Source organism: Podarcis bocagei (assembly GCF_964188305.1).
Source record: "Podarcis bocagei genome assembly, chromosome: 16".
NCBI classification, from domain to species: Eukaryota; Metazoa; Chordata; class Lepidosauria; order Squamata; family Lacertidae; genus Podarcis; species Podarcis bocagei.
Genome location: NC_138142.1, coordinates 28,707,133 through 28,724,781, shown reverse-complemented (window position 1 = coordinate 28,724,781; position 17,649 = coordinate 28,707,133). Strand labels below are relative to the sequence as shown.

The window sequence follows — 17,649 nt, the reverse complement described above, 5'->3', positions numbered from 1 at the left end:
AATGATGCCCCAGCTGCTGCTGCTGCTGCTGCTGCAAACCATGGCCAGATGTGATTGGGGTGCAGGGCAGAGCAGCAGTTAGGTGACAGGCATATCCAGCACTTTGCACGTGCCCTGTTTGGACCACCACCCACTCCCCCCCCCAAAAAAAAATGTGGCCAGGAACGTATTTGTATATATGTATTTATTGTAAGCATTCCAAAACTGTGTTCAGGTTTGCAGACTCCCAAAGTGGTTTTACATCACAATGTTAATATAACATCCATAGAACTTAGTGCAATTTGAACTGGCCCATCCTTCCACAACCTGGAGCCTTCTGGAAGTTTTGTATCAAAACGTCAGCCACCCCAAGCCCTACAGAGTTGGTTGGAGTTGGCTGGTGGAAAGCTGTAGCCCCAAATACCTGGAGGGCCCCAGCTTGGGGGTGGCTGCATGGGCCTTTCTTCCAGCATCCCCCCACTGGGGCTGTGGCTCCTGGGTATCTGCACCTTTAAGCTCACCTTGTGGCATCTGCTTTGTCTACAGCATCAAGCCATTGGGAGAGGTGTTTTCTTGCTCGTAGAGCTTGATGGAACGGAGCAGCAGGGTCGTGGGTATGCCACGATTCTGGTGAATCAAAGCAGGATGGTTCTTGGTGCCTTCCTTAGTTTGGGAGAATCTTTGCTGTCAGCTGCTGTTTTGCAAAGCAAGTTCCTAGCCTTGCAGCTGTGAAGATATGCTTGGAAGTGTGTGAGAGGGGGCTGTCTTATGCAGCTCCCCATGACTACTGAGAAACCAGAACAAAATATACCAAGGAGGAAGACTTTTTGTAAACCGCTTTGAGATTTTTTTGACCATCAAGTGGTGTATAAATTTTGTGACATAAATAAATACATAAATATAACCCCAGTCATATATGCAAAATAACAGGGAGTTCTGTAAGTCAGCCAAGTTTGCATATTTTTTCTGGTTGCAGCTAAATCACACCTCTCAGTGTAAAAGGGAAAGAGATAATCTCCCCACTCCTGCAGGGTAGGATGGGAGGAACAGAGCAATCCTCAGCAGTGATAAGAACAACATCAAACACAAACCCTAAAAGCTTCTGAAGTTTGAGCAATCTTTCTGCAATGCCCCAGAAAACAGACTCCTAGAGCTTGTTACAAAAGGGCTGTCTATTTGTGTGATATTGCCCCAAGCTCATTGCCCACAATGGGGAGGCAGGGAGAGAGAATGAGGGAGGACAGAGGCCCCTTCGGTTCAGGGTCCCCTCTTAGAGCTGCTGCTCCCAGATGGGGTCCGGTTTGGGGTTTGAGAGGTGAACATGCTTGGTGGCAGAGGAGAAGAAGCAGGTCAAGGTCAATGGGGAGCCTTCACAAGATCAGGTGTTAACTGAAGGGGAAGAGAAAGCCACCTGGCGGCTGCTGTGGTGTGGACCCATTGACCAGCCTGAGAACCCACAGCTTTGATCAGCATGTCCCCACCCCTCCACCCCCCACCCCCCCAAAAAAGGTCTGCAGAAAGGTGTTGCTGGAAGCTGACTTCCTCTGAATCCCACCACCTGTTAATCTGGACCAGTTTTTTCTGTGGCTTTTGAGCCTCCAGCAAGAGACTTTCCCAGCCCCTTTTGGAGATGCCAGCAAGGCTGAACTTGGCAGCCCTCACTGCAGCCCTTCCCTGATGTGGCCATTAGCAGTCTGGCAGCAGACCAGGGGACAAGCCCCCATGCGATATCCTCTTCCCTTTCAGATCCAACCCTTGAGCCACCTTCCTACCACCATGTGGAAGTCATGTTGCAGTTCTTAATATGCTTGTCCACATAGTCTTAGCGACTTGAAGATGTAGTTGTGGCCTCTGCTCTCCATGTCCTTCAGCTGCTGTCTTGATCTCGGTGGACGTCTGTGATTCACTTGGGCTGATCTTGCTCCCTGTTCCCTCAGCGTTGAGGGTCCTGCTGGCCCCAGCTGTCAGCTCAGATCACCCTGGACAAATGCCGGCCTCTCCCCATGACAGGCTCTCTCTCTCTCTTCAAGTGAAGTGGTTTTGACATGGGCCTCAACCTCCCCCCGCCCCCTGGCCTTGCAAAGGCCAGCACAGAAACACAAACGTCCTGCCACACATCTTCCACACCTGCACCCAGACAGATGAGCCTGCCAAGGTTAGGCTGGGAGGGCCCCAAGTTTAAATCCCCACTCGGCTATGAAGCTTTCTGGGTGGCCTTGGATTGGTCACCCTTTCTCAGCCGGGCCTGCCTTGGTTGTAGTGAGGATAAGATTGGGAAGGAGCTCCAGACACCTGGGAACAGGGCAGAGGCAGACCAGATGCCCAGAGGTCCAAGGCAGAGGGTGTGAGGCTTCTAGACTAGTTTGTTTCCTGGCAAAAGGACAAACTTCTCCCCATTCCCAAACAATATGTCTGGGTTTGAATTAGGCAGTGGTGGTGGTGAGAGGGAGCAGGATAGTCTGGAGCTAAGGCAGCACAGTGGAAAGCCCAACCATGGGGGTCATGGCTTTACAAGAGAAAGTGCTTTCCCCCCCCCCAAGGGATCATCTTTCTCCATGAGCCCAGGGCGTCTTCAGTTTGCCTTCACACAGCCCACGTCTGGTAAATATTACAATACCATGGGTGTGAATCAGGGAGGAGCCGTGACTCAGTGGCAGAGCAGCTGCTTGGCATGCAGAAGGCCCCAACAAAATCCCCAGCATCTCTAGGTAGGGCTGAGAACAGCCATTCAATGAGACCAACTAGGAGGGACATAACCCCGTTTTCTGTAAAGCATCACTGACCCACAGGTTGGGGGAGGCTCCATAGCCACCCAGAATATTATTGTTGGCTATGATATTATTATAGTTGTTGATATTATTATAGGCTGCAGATAGTTTGGGGGCTACTGGCCAGGATGACTCTTCTACCTTCACACTCAGAAGCATTAAGTACCTCTGAATACCAGTTGCTGGAAACTGCAGGAGAGGAAAGTTGCTGCGTTTGTGCTCAGGTCCTGCTTGTGGGCTTCCCCTAATGAGATCAGGATGCTAGACTATTTGTCCCCCTTGGGCCTGATCCAGCAGGGCTGTTCTTGGCAGGGGAGGCATGCAAGGGGAGGCATCCTCTATATCCTCTATGCCTGGTCACTGAATTTCTCCTTGTCTTCATGGAGGAGGAAGGATCCAGCAGTCCTAGGACCATAGAACTGCAGAGCTAGAAGGGATCCCAATGGTCATCTTATCCAACCCCCTGCAATGCAAGAATCTCAACTAAAGCATCTGTGACAGATGGCCATCCAACCTCTGCTTAAAAACCTCCAGTGCAGGAGAGTCCGCCACCTTCCACGGGAGTCTGTTCCACTGTCAAACAGCTCTTAATGCGCTTCTGATGTTTATAGGGAAGAGGACACGCCACGTAGGGATATGGGGAGATGACCTACTAACTGACAGGCCCACCTGGACCCACTCACCCCTGTGCCAGGGGACTTTCCCCAGATTCCAAGGGAGAAGCTCTTGGCATTCCACCAGGGGATCCGCTCTGCCATCTGGTCCCATCAGCAACACAAAGCATGAGCCTTTTCACTCTATAGTCATTATATATGGGAGGGGGGTTACTCTCAAATCTGAGCAGAATGGGAAATGCTACCCATCTAGCAGCATCAGCAGAGGGGCCTGGAGTGAGACCCCACTTCCTCCTCCACTCTCTCTTTCTGTTCTACCTGAGGTTGGAGGCAATCTCTTCCAGGTGCTTCTCAATCTCTGGGTTGGGCATACCCACCCCCAGCTCTGTGCTTGGAAATGAGCCTCCTCGTCCCCCTGGTTCCTGACCAGCACCTTCAGGCATTCCCCAAGCAGTGGGAGACACAGCCAAGAGCCAGTCCCCCAAGGAATTACTCGGAGGCAGGGACACACACACACACCACTGGGCCTGTTCCAGCTTGCTTTGTGAAGTGGAGGCACTTGTGGGCTGGGGGTGCCTCAGACAGTGCCGGGCCTGGCTCACTTCAAAGGCAGGTTCCACTGCCCAGTTTCCCTCCTCAGGAGGCCAAAGTGCTCTTCCTCGCACCTCCGTGCCCCAAAGATCACGGCGGCTGAGAAGGTCCTTTTCTTCAGAAGACGCCTGACACAGCCTCCCTCCCTTCCGCTTCTCTCCTTGCTATCTGTTTTGTGCCTGCAGCAATATCAGCTCTGGCTGTGATCTCCTCAGATCTTAGCACTTGGTGGCTTCTGGGATTAGTGAGAGGAGGAAAAAACGCCTCGAATCAGAAGCTGCCATTCCCACCAGCTAAGCAGGGGCTGCCCTGTCATGGATGAGACAGGAGGCAGCTTGCAGAAGGCGGGAAGGGAGGAAGAAGGTGGCGACGGCAAGGAGAGAGAAAGAGAGCGTGTCGCCTGATAGGTGCAGGGGCTTTATGCTGAGGCCTGCTTTGTGGGCAATGGCTGGCCTGTCATGGAGAAACTGGTAGGAGAGAGAGGCAGGGAAGACCAAACCAGCCCCTTTACCTCCACTTCTTGCAGTACCGCCATGGTTGAGAGCTGTGGCTGTTGGTGACACGTCACGGTGCGGACTTGCATTCCACAGGCCGTGCCAGCCACACAGCAAATGCGCTGGACCCCCTGCAGATCCAAGCGCCTCAAAAGAGCCAGTTTGTGCAGCCCAGAGAAATGAATGCAGCGCGTGCGCAAGGCTCAGCTCCTCTTTTAGTTCTGCAGCTCTGGTCTCCAATATTTCCAGTTTAGTGCTGAAATGTTGGGGGGGGGGGCTGCTATCTGGATGTGCTGCTTTAAACAGCCAAGACAGAAACATCTAGAAGCATTTCAACACATCTCAAGCCTGAATATCTCTCCCTTGGTATCTGTTGCTGGCTCGCGCCTGGGGCAGAGGACCTGCTCTGCATGCAGAAGGACGCAAGTTTGATCCCCAGTGGCATGTCTGGGCTTCTGGAACACCAGGGAGCCACTGCCAGTTAGCATAGGTGATGCTGAGCTTGCTTCTGTGTAAGGCCCTTCTCAGTGCTTGTCTGTGTTTGAATCATCCCTTAGTACAGAAGCAGGAGGGCTGGGAGCATACTTGCCTTTTCAGAGGAAGAGGAGATCTCAGTGGTGGAGAACCTAAGAAGAGCCTGCAGGATCAGGCCAGTGGCCTATCTAGTCCCGCATCCTGCACTTGCAGTGGCCAACCAGATGCTGCAATGGGAAACCCACAAGCAGGATTCAAGCACTCTCCTCCTGAGGCTTCTAAACTGGTATTCAGGAGCATTGCTGCCTCCAACCATAGAGGTAGAGCATAGCTATTGTGGCTAGCATCTTCCTCCATGGATTTGCCTAATGGAGTACAAGCTTTGCCTCTCACAGTTCCAATCCTTGGCACCAATGGGAAAGGTTATTCTCTCCCTGAAACCCCAGAGAGTGTCTGCCAGTTAGAGTAGATTGGCCTTCTGCGGCCTGATGCCCTCTAGACCTTTTGGACTACAACTCCCATCAGCCCAGCTGGCATCACCCTGGCCAAGGAGGATGGAAGCTGGGCACCACCAGGTTCCAGAATGGCTTGATCCTGTGCAATTGTTGCTCCAACTATATTTCTTCTATGGAACCTTCCTAACTTGGCATTAGGGAAAACTGCCTTTAAGCATGTGAAGAATGTCTCTTATCCACTGAATGAAACTAGAGCGACAGAAGCATCCCTGATCAGAATTGACACACATCCCAACGTCTTGCAACACTATGCAGGACCAAACTATAGAAGTGGTGTTAATTGGGCAACTAGCCATGGTCCCGACAAAAACCACACCACTGAAGGTGCTGTTTGGTGACCCCAATGGAAGAGGCAAAGAGAAGCTTCTGGGGGTCAGTTTCCATCAGGACCATGGCAGGAAGCAAAAGGTTAAACTATCGTCCGTCTCTTACTGCCCCCCTTGCTGGCAACTGTTATTTACATTTTTTTAAAAAGGTGCACATCAATTGCATTGACACAATTCATGCCAACTCTCATTTCACCCACAGGGGCTGCCCTCAAAGGGGCGATTCCTCTGCCCTGGCAGGCATCTGCCTCCCCTTCCTTGACCTTACCAGGATGCCTCTCAGCTTGCAAGGATCCCAGGCATCCCATCCCCTCAGAATATATTGGAGGGGGGCATTGTTTTCCACCCCACTTCCTACCCCAAATGGAGCAGACCTTCCAAACACCCATCATGAGCTGTAAACTTTCTTTAAGTGGGGAGACCTACCAAAGGCCACCTGCAGAGGCACCCCTCACGCCATCCACAAGGCAAGGAGATGCTTTCTTTGGTTTATTTGAAACAGTTCTGTCCTCTTCAACCAGAAAAGGAAAGGCTCCCAGGATAGTCACAACTGTAAGGCAGTCCATGCCCTCAGACTAAGAAGACACAACACAAAAGGAAAAGGAATGGGGATGGAAGAGGAGCAGGAGAGGAGAAAGGAAGCTCAGGCACTAGTTCTTATTTACAGTGTTCTGGAAGAGGCAGCATCCAAGGACCCAGAAGTTGGTGATTTATTGGCTGAACTGATGGAAAGGACCTGCTGCCCATTTCTCCCTCTCTTGGAATGACTCTGGAGGGAGGGAGCTGGTGGTGCTGGCCTTCCTGCAGAGGGGAGTCCCGTGGCCATCCCAGTGGGGCTTCCTCTCATTTGCTTGCCAAGCCGCTTTTGTAAACTCCACACAAACACCAAAAAAAAGGAGAGGGTGGAGACACAGCAGGTGAAGAAGCCCAGATCTGTGATCCAGGCTGGGCACAGAGGCCAAAACCCCTGATAATATCTCTCATATAACATAAGAACATCAGAAGAGCCTGCTGGATCAGGCCAGTTGCCCTTCTAGTCCAGCATCCTGTTCTCACGGGGCAAATCAGAGGCAGGGCTTGAACACAAAAGTCCTCTCTCCTGTGGCTTCCAGCAACTCGTCTTCAGAAGCATCGCTGCCTCCAACTTTGGCAGCAGAGCAGAGCCATCCTGGCTAGTAGCCATCAATAGCCCTCTCTCCCGCCTCTGGGGCACAGCGTTGCCTGCCCATCCCACCAGGGGCTCATCTGGGCTGTGTGCAATGTGTGTGCGTTGGTCTGTCTCGCTCTCTGTTGCGAGAGCCCCCTCTGCCTGCAGCCTGCCTGCCTGCATCACATCCACAGCTCAGCGCTGCTGCTCCACGCCGGCCTCTGCAGCAGCTCAGCCGCCTCCGCCTCTGCAGGGCCTTTTTCCTTGAGCCTGCCTGGAGAACTTTGGGCTATGCCTGCCTGCAAGAGAGGCTTATGAAACCAGAGAGAGAGAGAGATTATTTCCAAGCATTCAAACCTGGAATTAGTCCGTCGAAACAGCCCTGAGCAATTAAGGAGAACCGCATGCCTTGTATGCTGAAGACCACATGCTCATCTGAAGGACCTCAGGCTGGGAGGAGGCTGGCTGACACTGAAATCCATCCATCTCAGCATTGCCAAGCCAGCTGACAGTCTCTTTCCAAGGCCTCATACAGTTCTTTCTCAGCCGTACCTGGAAATCCCAGATGTGGATCCTGGAAGCCTTTAAATAGGGGCATAAGAAGCTGCCTTATACAGAGTCACTGATCAGCAGTAGCTCATCAGGGTTTCAGACAGAATTCTCTCTGCCCTACCTGGAAATGCCAGACATTGAGCTAGGCAAGCAGCTGCCCTCCCACTGAACTCTGGCCCTTCCTGTAAAACCAAAACAAGTTTCCAGTCCTCATTTCCGGTTCTGAACATAGGGCTGATTTAAATTGGGGCAGAAGGAGTTGCCTTATGCCACTGAGCAACAGAGCCTTGACCTGTTGTTGAGAGGGTCACTGGAGTGGCCCAAGCAAGAGAGAGATTTTCCTCCCCAGACAACCTGCAGAATTCATCACCGGAGGATGTTGAAATGGCCAAGCTGCTCTGTGGCTGTGAGGAACAAAAGGGACTTCTGCACCATTTCATCAGTTTAGCTCCCTTTCAAGGTTTTCAAATAATTTAAGCATTCTGATGATTAGATGGAGGACGAGAGAGAGAGGAAAGGAGAGGAGAGGAGGGAATTGTTGTGGCTTTCAGGAAGAGGGGAAATAAATTGGGAGGGGGGAGCACTGAAGCTGTTCTTTGGTCCCTGTGATTCCCCCCTGCATTTGCCCACATTGATTTCTAGAATAGCTCTGAAGACATAAGGGTTGGGCACTTGCAATGTCGTTCCCCCACAATTAAAAATGAAAGCTGAGATTTTTCTGCTCCTGAACTCTCCCGCTAGGAACTGAACTCTGCCTTCGCTTCAGAGGTTATGGGCTCCAAGTCTTCTTGACCCCTCAGTTCCTTCCCTGGCCCATTTTGCAATCTTAAAAGCTCTGAGTGGGGCTGGTTCCTCTGAGCAGCATTGTGGTATCTTTCTTCAAAAACACACACACACACACACACAAACACACACATACACATGAGCCAGCCCTGTCCTGGTTAGCTTTGAGGAACACTCTATGTAGACAGTGGCTCGGGGGGGAGGGCAGCTGCCTGTGTCACTCAGAGCTTTTTTGCTGCCTTGTTTCACCAGTGGTGGCATGCGCCTTTTGCTCAAATGAGCATGAGCACCTGCAAGCAACACCTGCCACACTTGCTGTTGGGGTCTAACCCACAGGGCAACCCTGTCCCCACTTGTGGGCCCCTTATCTGGCTACCCCTAGCCCCAGTGTAGCACCCCTGTTGACCCAACTTGCTCACCAGCTCTAGAGTTCATGTGGGCAGCCCATGGGTCACATGCAATGGGAGGTAGCCCCTTCCCATATGCGACTACTTGATTACCTTCCACAGCCAAAGACCCACTCAAAATTAATCGCTTTACTTCTGTTGTGGCTGCTCCCTTTGGTTCTCTGGTAGTCTTGAGCTCAGCGCTGATCTAGCCATGCTTGCCTCGGCCAGTTTTGTCCAGATTTCTCCCTTCTTCTGACCATTGATGTGCCAGACAGAGGATGTGCCCAGCACAGACTGGCCCACCTAAAAGGGAAGCCTGGGGAACAGGCTTTGTAGCACAAAAGGGAGGTAGCCAGAGTCACTCGCTCCAAGGGCATCTCGTGACGCAGAATACAGGCCTGCCCTTGCTTAAGGGAAGCTGGGCAGTAGGGCTCTCCCGTCTTCCCAGTGGGAACTTCTCCACCCAAGATGGCACTGGAGCCTTGAGGAGAGGACAGTTGGCTTCAGAGTAGCCTCAGCAACAGGAATATGGCATGAATGCTTCTGAGAATAAAACACACCCCTAAGCTTGCCAGTTCTGTGGGTGGTTTCCCACACACACACCAGACCCAAAATTTTCTGAAGATGAATGGACAGATGTTCCTTCCTACCCAGGAATCAGTTCCCCACCCATTATAATTAGGTCACATATCTTAAGGTCAGTTGATTAACCAGCAAAAGCTTAATTCAAAATAACTCATTGATTAGCAGGGCCTTCCCCCCCTCCCCTCCTAAACTGACAGTTTCATTGGAAGCAGTCCATTTGGCAAACAGCTCAGCTCTCTATACCAGAAATTAACTTCCTCAGATAAGTCGCATTTACACAGTTTAGGGAAACATAAAAACTAGGAAGACATAGGCCACTCACTGCCTCCTGTAGAGGGCAGGCTTATGGTTAGGGTTCAGGTTTTTATGACTCCTGGGAAAGAGACTTCCTAGGGATACCAGTGAAACCATTGAAACCAGAGTCTTTTTCAGCAGTGCCTGGAGAAGTCAGAGATTGAGCCTGGGACCTTCCCTTGCAAAGTTGAACCTCTTCCACAGACCCACAGGCCCTCCGAGTAGCCCTGGGAGAGCAGCAGGCCCCAGTTCAGCCCAGCCCTGCATCCTCATGACCCCCACCACCTGCCTTCACGTTCTCCCTCTGGGCTTAGGCCCCCATGAAGGGCAGCCCTCAAGGAGCTTGCACTCCTGGGTGCAGAATGACCTCCCTGGTGCTTGCTTATCTCCTGGGGTGGCTGCCTGTCCACCCCCAGACCATCTGTGGGTGGTGAACCTCATGCCAGTATCCTGCACATGACAGCCTCTAAGCCATCTTGTCAGCTGGGGCTGGTGGAGGGGCAGATTTGGGCCCATAGCGACAAATGTTTCAATGGTGGGGCTGAGATTGGAGTCCTGGACAGTTTTAATTTTCTGAGGCCATTTTGTCCATTTCATGTATCTCTGCAATGAGATACGAAGACCATTTTCAAGGCGAGTTTGCTTTCGTTTTGAACAACAAGCAGCGGCAGCCTCCTTCCTTTACTGAACTATAAATTATCTTACACTTTGTTCAGCACCCTTAGCAGGTATACTGTATTGAGATTTTAGCAAGACACAAAGAAATTCTGTCTGGTTAAAGGGTAGGTAATTAGTCAGGAAAAAAGACTCAGGTGAAAAAGGTTGCCTCGCTTGTCCTGCACCTGCTCTCCTTACCTGGGCAGGGTGACCTCCACTCACCTCTTGGGGAGTCATCCAGGCCATGACCCTTAACCTCAAGTCTCTAAGTCCCCAAAGCCATGTTAAAGTCAAGAGTGCCTCCGCACACATACAGAGTGCCTTTGCTCAACTTACAGGAGTAGCGTGGGTGTGGAACGGTGGAACTCCCAGGCATGTCTGAGCCACAGAAGGGGCCAGGCCACCCATCTCTGGCACAAGCATGTCTTCTGCCAACAGGAAGGCACCCATCCTGCTGCAGTTTCCTCTCCCCTGAGCCAAAGGAGCATAATCATTTTTAGGCTGCTCCCCCCCTCCACCCACCCACCCACAGCCTCCTCTCCCCCCCCCCATCCCTCCCTGGGGAATTGCTGAGCAGCCGCTGCAGCCTCCTGTCTCCCCACCCCCCCAAAACGGCTCCTCTTTGATGGGAGCCTTGCTGATGCTTCCTCCCCTCCCTTCTGGATGATCAAAAGCAGAGACAGGCTCCTTTGTGAGCGGGTGCCAACTGTTTCTAAAGGCTTGGGGAGAGGGGGGGGTCCCACCCAAGGAGCCGGCAAAGCAAGATAGAATCCACTCATTAAAAAGCATATTTGGAGGGGATTTTAATTAATGGAGGAGGAGGATGCAGTGGTAGAACGGAGGGGAAAGGGAGGACAGAGACCACTCCCACTTCCTCCTCTTCTGCGGGATTGGGGAGGCTGGTGCTATTCCACATGTCCCACTTTTCCACAGAGAGGCACATTTCTTCTTCCCAGCTAGGCCATCCCCTCGTGCCAATGCCACTCAGGGCCTGGGTGAAGCCCTGCAGCCTTCTGAAGTGACAAGGCCACTGCTTTGGGACTGCCTAGTTGAGTACTCTATGTGTGAAATCCAGCAGCCCCCCCCCCATACACACACACATCCCACAGCTTTTTAGCACTTTTGATGGCCAAGTCCAAATACTGCCACAGTTGACTATGGTGGTGCCATCTCAGAGACAGGACCACATGCCGCACTCAGGTCCTGCTTGCAGATTTCCTGCAAGCAACTGGGTGGCCGTTGTGAGAACAGGATACTGGACTAGACAGGCCCCTTTGGCCTGATCCTGATCATGCTGCTACTGCAGGGCTCTTCTTCTGTTCTTATGCTAAGCAGGCAGCCCTCTCAGAGCGCCAAGTGCCAGGGCAGAAAAGCCTTCCTGAAATGGGCAGTTGGGCCCATGAGTCCTTTTGTCCCTGGTAACCCATTTTAATCATTTGGTAGCAAGAAGAGGGATTCTCTCTGCTGCTCTGTAAATGCTTGTTGGTTTATTGAGATTTATGCCCATCTTTCTTTAAAATATCTAATGCAGCTTTCAAGCAAGATAAAATATTATTCATAAGCAGCAGCAGCAACCGCAGCCAAATGATACCAGCAATATCAGGGAGAACTGCTTGGCAACTTGGGTATCTAAAAGTCAACAAAAACCTACAAACAGGTGAAGGTTTAAGGCTCCACAAAAACTCGCCAAGGTCCTCGCTGCCTTTCTAAACCTAAACCACAATGGGAGCAGGCAGAAGTCCCTTGGGAGAATCCTCCAGATTTCATGTGCTTCAGCCAACAAGGCTCTGTCTCTGTATCCTGTTCCATAAAACTCCTTGGATGGCTTGTAACATTTCAAAACACAATAAAATGAGATGACTTGGGGAAGGGCTACAGCTCAGGGGAAGAGCCCCTGCTTGGCATGCAGAAGGTCCCAGCCTCAGTCCTGGCAGCTTCTTCAGGTAGGACTTGTGCAGGCTCCTGCCTGAAGCCCTAGAGAACTGCTTCCTGGGAGGAAGTAATCACAGGCAGATTCCTCTATATTTTGAAACAGCAAGGTCAAAAGGGGAATTGATACCAGCGCCAGGTGGGCCTCCCTGGGTCGGGAGCACCTCCATCAGCAGGATGCCACCACTAGCGCTGCCGCCTCTGCCACCCAGTGCCTCCAACACTTTAAAAAATCATAGCTCTTGGATGCTGAGCTGAGAGGGAACCCAAAGGTTGCCTTCCTGTCCCAGTCAGTTCTGACTACCTCAGGGCTTAACTTCTACATTCCTGTTTGAATCAGCCCTTTATTCAAAGCCACAGAATTTCTTTTTGGGTTGAATGATCACAGCTTAAGGGCTGAGTGTCTGCTTTAAATGCAAACAGCCCCAAGTTCAATCCCTGGCTTCTACCAGGTGGGAAAGGGTCCTGTCTGAAGCCCTGGTGAGGTCCTGGCAGTCAGGGTGGGCAAGACTGAGCTTAGCTCAGTGGCCCACTAGATAAGATCAGAAGCTTCTGTCAGCAGCTGGATCAGACCAAAAGCCCCTCACAAAATGGGAAGTCCCCAATTTGTGAGGGGCACAGCACCTTTCCCCCTTTGTATTGCTACGTGTTGAAAATTGCCCATTTACTCCTCTCCCTGAGCTTGGGCTGCTCAGCTTTCCAGAAAATCACTACAGAGCCCGCAAAATGTTCTAGGTTAGAATAAGGGCCTCTTGAAACCAACCATCTTCTCTCTGTGCCCAACCATGGAGGTCTGGAAGCTTGCAAGAGCTCATCTGTGCAGCAGCCCATTTTTGGAAGCTCAAGAGCAGGGCATGAAGTCAAACAACTTCTTCTCTGCCCCTTGCAGGTATCCTTCCACCCAAGCATCCCAAAAAAGCAACAGTGCATGGCTTGACTCTCCCAACTATGCCTAAGGAGGAGGCGTCTCTGCAAGAGGCTTTTGCGGCTGTCACATAGCATGTGCCCATGCGGAAAGGCTTCAACCCTCTTCCCTGTGCTCTGGGAGTGTTGGTCAGCTCTGTAGTTAACAACTCACCTGGTTTGCCAGAGGTGACTAGGAATTTCACGCAGGCGAGTGCATAGAATAATCTAGTCATCTCTATTTCTGCAATCGGGCTTTCTCTTCTCTGTGGCCAGCATGGAATTCTGGCCTACTAGGGGGAATGCAGGCTAGTAACTTTTGTGGGCTTATTTTAAAAGGGCAGGTTAGACCACCACCTCCCATCCTCCTTCACCATGGTGGCTATTTAATTGTTATTTTTAATGTGCACATTAATAGTAGACACACAATTAACATCATGTCTACTTTGTACCTAACACTCCTCTTCTGTGTCAGTGGAATTAGAGATGTTTCTTTAGCCTTCTGGAAGGCCAGTAACCAGAAAAAGGTGGCATGAGCTCAGAAATAGGTGTATGTACAGCCTGGCATCCCTTCATCTCTGCATATTTATCCCTTCTTCCAGTAACAAATTCAGGTGGGTGAGTGCCAATAGGATTGGAGCCAAACTGGGGCCACCCGGAAAAAAGAGAGGCATATCAGCATTTTCGGGAGAGGCCTGAGATTTGCCAAAGTGAAAATAAAACAAATAAAAACTGGGAAAAACCCAATGAGCAACTGAGTAAAGACTGAGCTTGGAAATTTAAAAATGGGGAGAAGAGAAGGGAATGGAAATGGAAATTTAAAAATGGGGAGAAGAGAAGGGAATGGAATGGGCAGGCAGGCAGGCACACTAAACAGGACCGCTCCTACTCAGAGACGAGGCTACACTACAGTGTCTATGCCCACCCTTCAAGTAAAAGATTTTACAGGACGGCTTACCCCAGTTGGGTACAAAATGCACAGTTCATAATGAGACATTAAAAGTGCATAAAACCAATTTTATTTCAAGATTAGAAGTGCTATTAAAAGAAGAAGCAACTGAAAAGGCCTCTGAAAGGGCTGAAAAAACAGCTGTGTTGGCCCCAGGCCAGCCTTCCCAGGCAGAAGGTCCTGTGAGAGGGGTGGCATCAGCAAGGAAGCCATGTGCCATACTGGGCACAGCCCACCTCACCACTGTCAACCCAGAACAGATCCTCCATAAGATGCCCTCTGCGGACCATCATAGCCAGCCATCAGCCTTCGTTTTCTCTCTTGAAAGTGTCAGCTTGGATAGCTCAGTTGGTTAGAGCATGGTGCTGATAACACCAAGGTTGCAGGTTTGATCCCAGTATGGGACAGCTGCATATTCCTGCATTGCAGGGGGTTGGACTAGATGATTCTCAGGGTCCTCCCTTCCAACTCTACACTGGTATAATTTTATTATTCATCTCCATCTAGAATCACACCAAGAAATTGTGCTATACTGTTGACAGGAAGCATCTCAGGTGCCTCTGGCTCACACTGGAGCAGGGCAAAGGGAAGGAGCTGTGGGGCCAGAGATGCCTTTCATCTGGCCCCTCCCTCCCAGTGGGGCTCCCGTGTATTTTCCTTTGCTTTATTTTGCAGACCTGCCATTCATTTGTTCATTCCAGTTCTGCTCCCCTTCAGCTGCGGCCTCTGCCAGCCTGGATTGTTAGTGGTGCAGAAAGGTGGGGGTGCTTACATTGGCAGCATAGATCCTACAATAGGCGGCATGATGGGATGAGCCCTCCATGCTTTGAACCAGGTGCCCTTTGGGGTCTCGGGTGCCTCCTGCCTGGAGAAACCTCCAGTGAGTGAGCACAGAGAACTGCGTGGAGCCCCTTTTTCTCTCTCTTTCTCCCCAGCCCATGTTGGCCTCATCAGCCTGTAGTGCAACAGCATCCTTTTGGTAGGCTGGGAACATCCCTCCATCCTCAGCCAGAGCAGCTCTGCTGTCTCCTGGTGGAATTAGCATTTAGATAGCCAGGTTTATCTCCCAGGAGCACATCCCTGCCCTTCCCGACATGCTTCTCCATCGCCAGCAGCTATTAACGCAGCCACCCAGCTTAGCCTGCCTTTCTTCCTCGCTCAGCCTCTGCCCCCTCTCACTCTCTGGGGTCCTTGGCAACTCTCCCCTTCCTACAGATTGCCACTGCCCCCCACCTGCCTGGCATCCCAAGCTCACCTCCTCAGTTTCCCATTTCTCCTGCGCAGGGGGGCACCACCGTAGGCCAGGAGGAGGAAGAGGATAGAATTAATAGCTCACTTGCTTGCCAAAAGAGCTTCCAGGTTTCCCTGCTCTCCCCTTCCAAGCCCAAGCAGGTCCCTCCTTACCAAAGCAGGGCGGGGTATTTCATTTTTGTATTGAAAAGCTGCCTTAAGTTAGTGCAGTCTCATGCACATTTACTCACATGTAAGCCCACTGAGTTTGGTGGGGCTCAGCCTCAGCTAAGTATGCAAAGGATGGCCACGTAATTGGAATTCCATATGAGTAATTTGAGGTTGGGAAGGGTGGAGAGAAAAATATTGCATTGAAAAATCATGATAGCACACCCACAAGAAAAAAAAGGGGGTTCCTGAAACCAATCTGCTGTTCAACGCTTTCATGTTGACCTCTGGCCTGCCATACCTTGGTCTTCTTCCAGCAACCATGTGAAGGAACTCCTTAATAGACCCATTTTGCAGATGAGGAATTAAAAATTAGACGTGACCAAACCTGGGATTCAGAGTCACAAGCTCCTTCTCCCAAAAACACATAAAATCCGCTTTGATACTCTCACAACCGTCTCACAGCATATTCTCACAACTGTTTCCGCACTTTGTACCTACTCAAAACGCAAACATTTTGGGTCCTCCTGCTTTGTTCGCAATGGATGCACATCTTGAACTGTCCTGCTGAAATCCTGCAACTAGTCGTGCCACAAAATGCTCTGGGTTTTGCTGCTGCTGTTCAGCTTTAGCACCAGGGTTCCCCCTCCAGACAGCAATAAAGCGAAAACACTGGGGAAACATCACAGAACAACTAATAAAGCAGAACAATGTGTGGATGGTCCTGTATGAATCCACTGCTAATGCACTATTATTGTGTTGATGTTGCAGAACACACACAAACACAGTCCATCCAGGAGGGGCCCTGGAAACGAAGCAGTGAGCCTTTTCCAAAACTTTCTCAGACATGAGCAGTATTGAAAGCAGAATTGCATATAACCACCCCAATGCCAGTATAAGGCAGTGTTCCTGTGTGCAGATGAAAAGGGGTGGGGGGGACCAGATCTCTACCTGCTATACACTTGGTCATGTCTGCCTGAGTTGCTCCCCTCCCTCTCTCTCTCCCTCTCTCTCTCTCTCTCTCTCTCTCTCTCTCTCTCTCACACACACACACACTTGACACTGCATGTATCTCCCACAATTCCATTCAGGGGTGTGGGGGTGTTTTTTGTGTTTTTTACCTGCATCTTTGAAGAAGCTCCTTCTGCACACCCTCCATCCATGCTGCCAACCTTTCCCTGCCTAGGGCACTCGGTAGTTGTGCAGGGGCAATGCTCCCCAACCCTGGACTCTTCTCTTTCCCCCAGCTCACCTGAGAAACCGTCTCCCCATACATCAGGGTCCTGGGTGTTCAGATAGGGTGGAACCTGACACATCTTTTTGTCACCCTTTCCCCCTCCTCCCCAGCTGACATATTTTGCACATGATCAGAGGTGCTTTTGTCTTCCAAGCATTCCAGACAGGTGGTGTCCTCATTCAAGTCAGGCCTGGGAGAGGAGGGTTGGGGATCAGTTCTGAGAGGGGAGCAGGGTAAAAACAGTGATTGGGAGGGGACAGGCAGACAGGATTCCTGGGTCTTGTTTCCCTGGGGCTTTGAAGGACGCCGATTTGTCTCCCCTCTTGCCCAATCCCAGTGGCAGAAAACTCCCTTCTGCTTGATACCACAAGCCATTTTGATTTATGACTAAATAGGTACCCTCTCTGCACTCCCAATTTGGAAAGGGCCGAGGAACTAGAGTTTCAGGCTCCCTGGTGAATTCAAAATGGACCATTGGTTCTGAGTACTGCTGTGGGGAGGGGGGCAACTGGGACACCCCAAGAAAGGGGCAAAGGGGCGACTGTTTCGGGATGGGGATGTGGGTGGGGAAGGGAAGATTTGAAATGATGCAGTCATGGAAAGAAAAGAACAGAAATGAATCTAGCGAGAAAGAGACATTTTTTAAAAAAAACAAGATGCAGAGAAAGATGTTTAAAGAAAAGAAAAGAAAAAAAGTTGTTTTTTCTCCAAAAAACATTCTTACCTAGTTTTCTTTTTTGTAATTTTTTTTCTTCATGCTAATATCACACGGCCTATTTGTTGATGTAAGTTGACTGAATTCCGTGGTTTGCTCTCTTATTTTTAAAAACAAACAGAAAGGGAAAAGAGGAAAAGGCAAGAAAAGGCAATATTAGTGTTTTAGCAGGAGAGGATGGGAAGCCAGCCAGACAGCCGAGGGTTTTATTGCTCTTAATTCTGCTGTTTTATCTGTTTAATTTTTTGCGCATTAAATGACTTTTTTAATTCTTTTTTTTTCCTTCTTCCTTTGATTATGATTTCTCTAGACTAATGTGTTGCAAAGGAGAGAGAGAGGAGGAAAGAAAG

General features: G+C 50.6%; 1 protein-coding gene across 35 annotated transcripts in view; it reads left to right on the top strand.

The window, feature by feature from the left end:
- Positions 1 to 17,649, top strand: part of NRXN2 (neurexin 2) — a 355,283-nt gene that overhangs the window by 328,993 nt on the left and 8,641 nt on the right. The window lies entirely within an intron of this gene.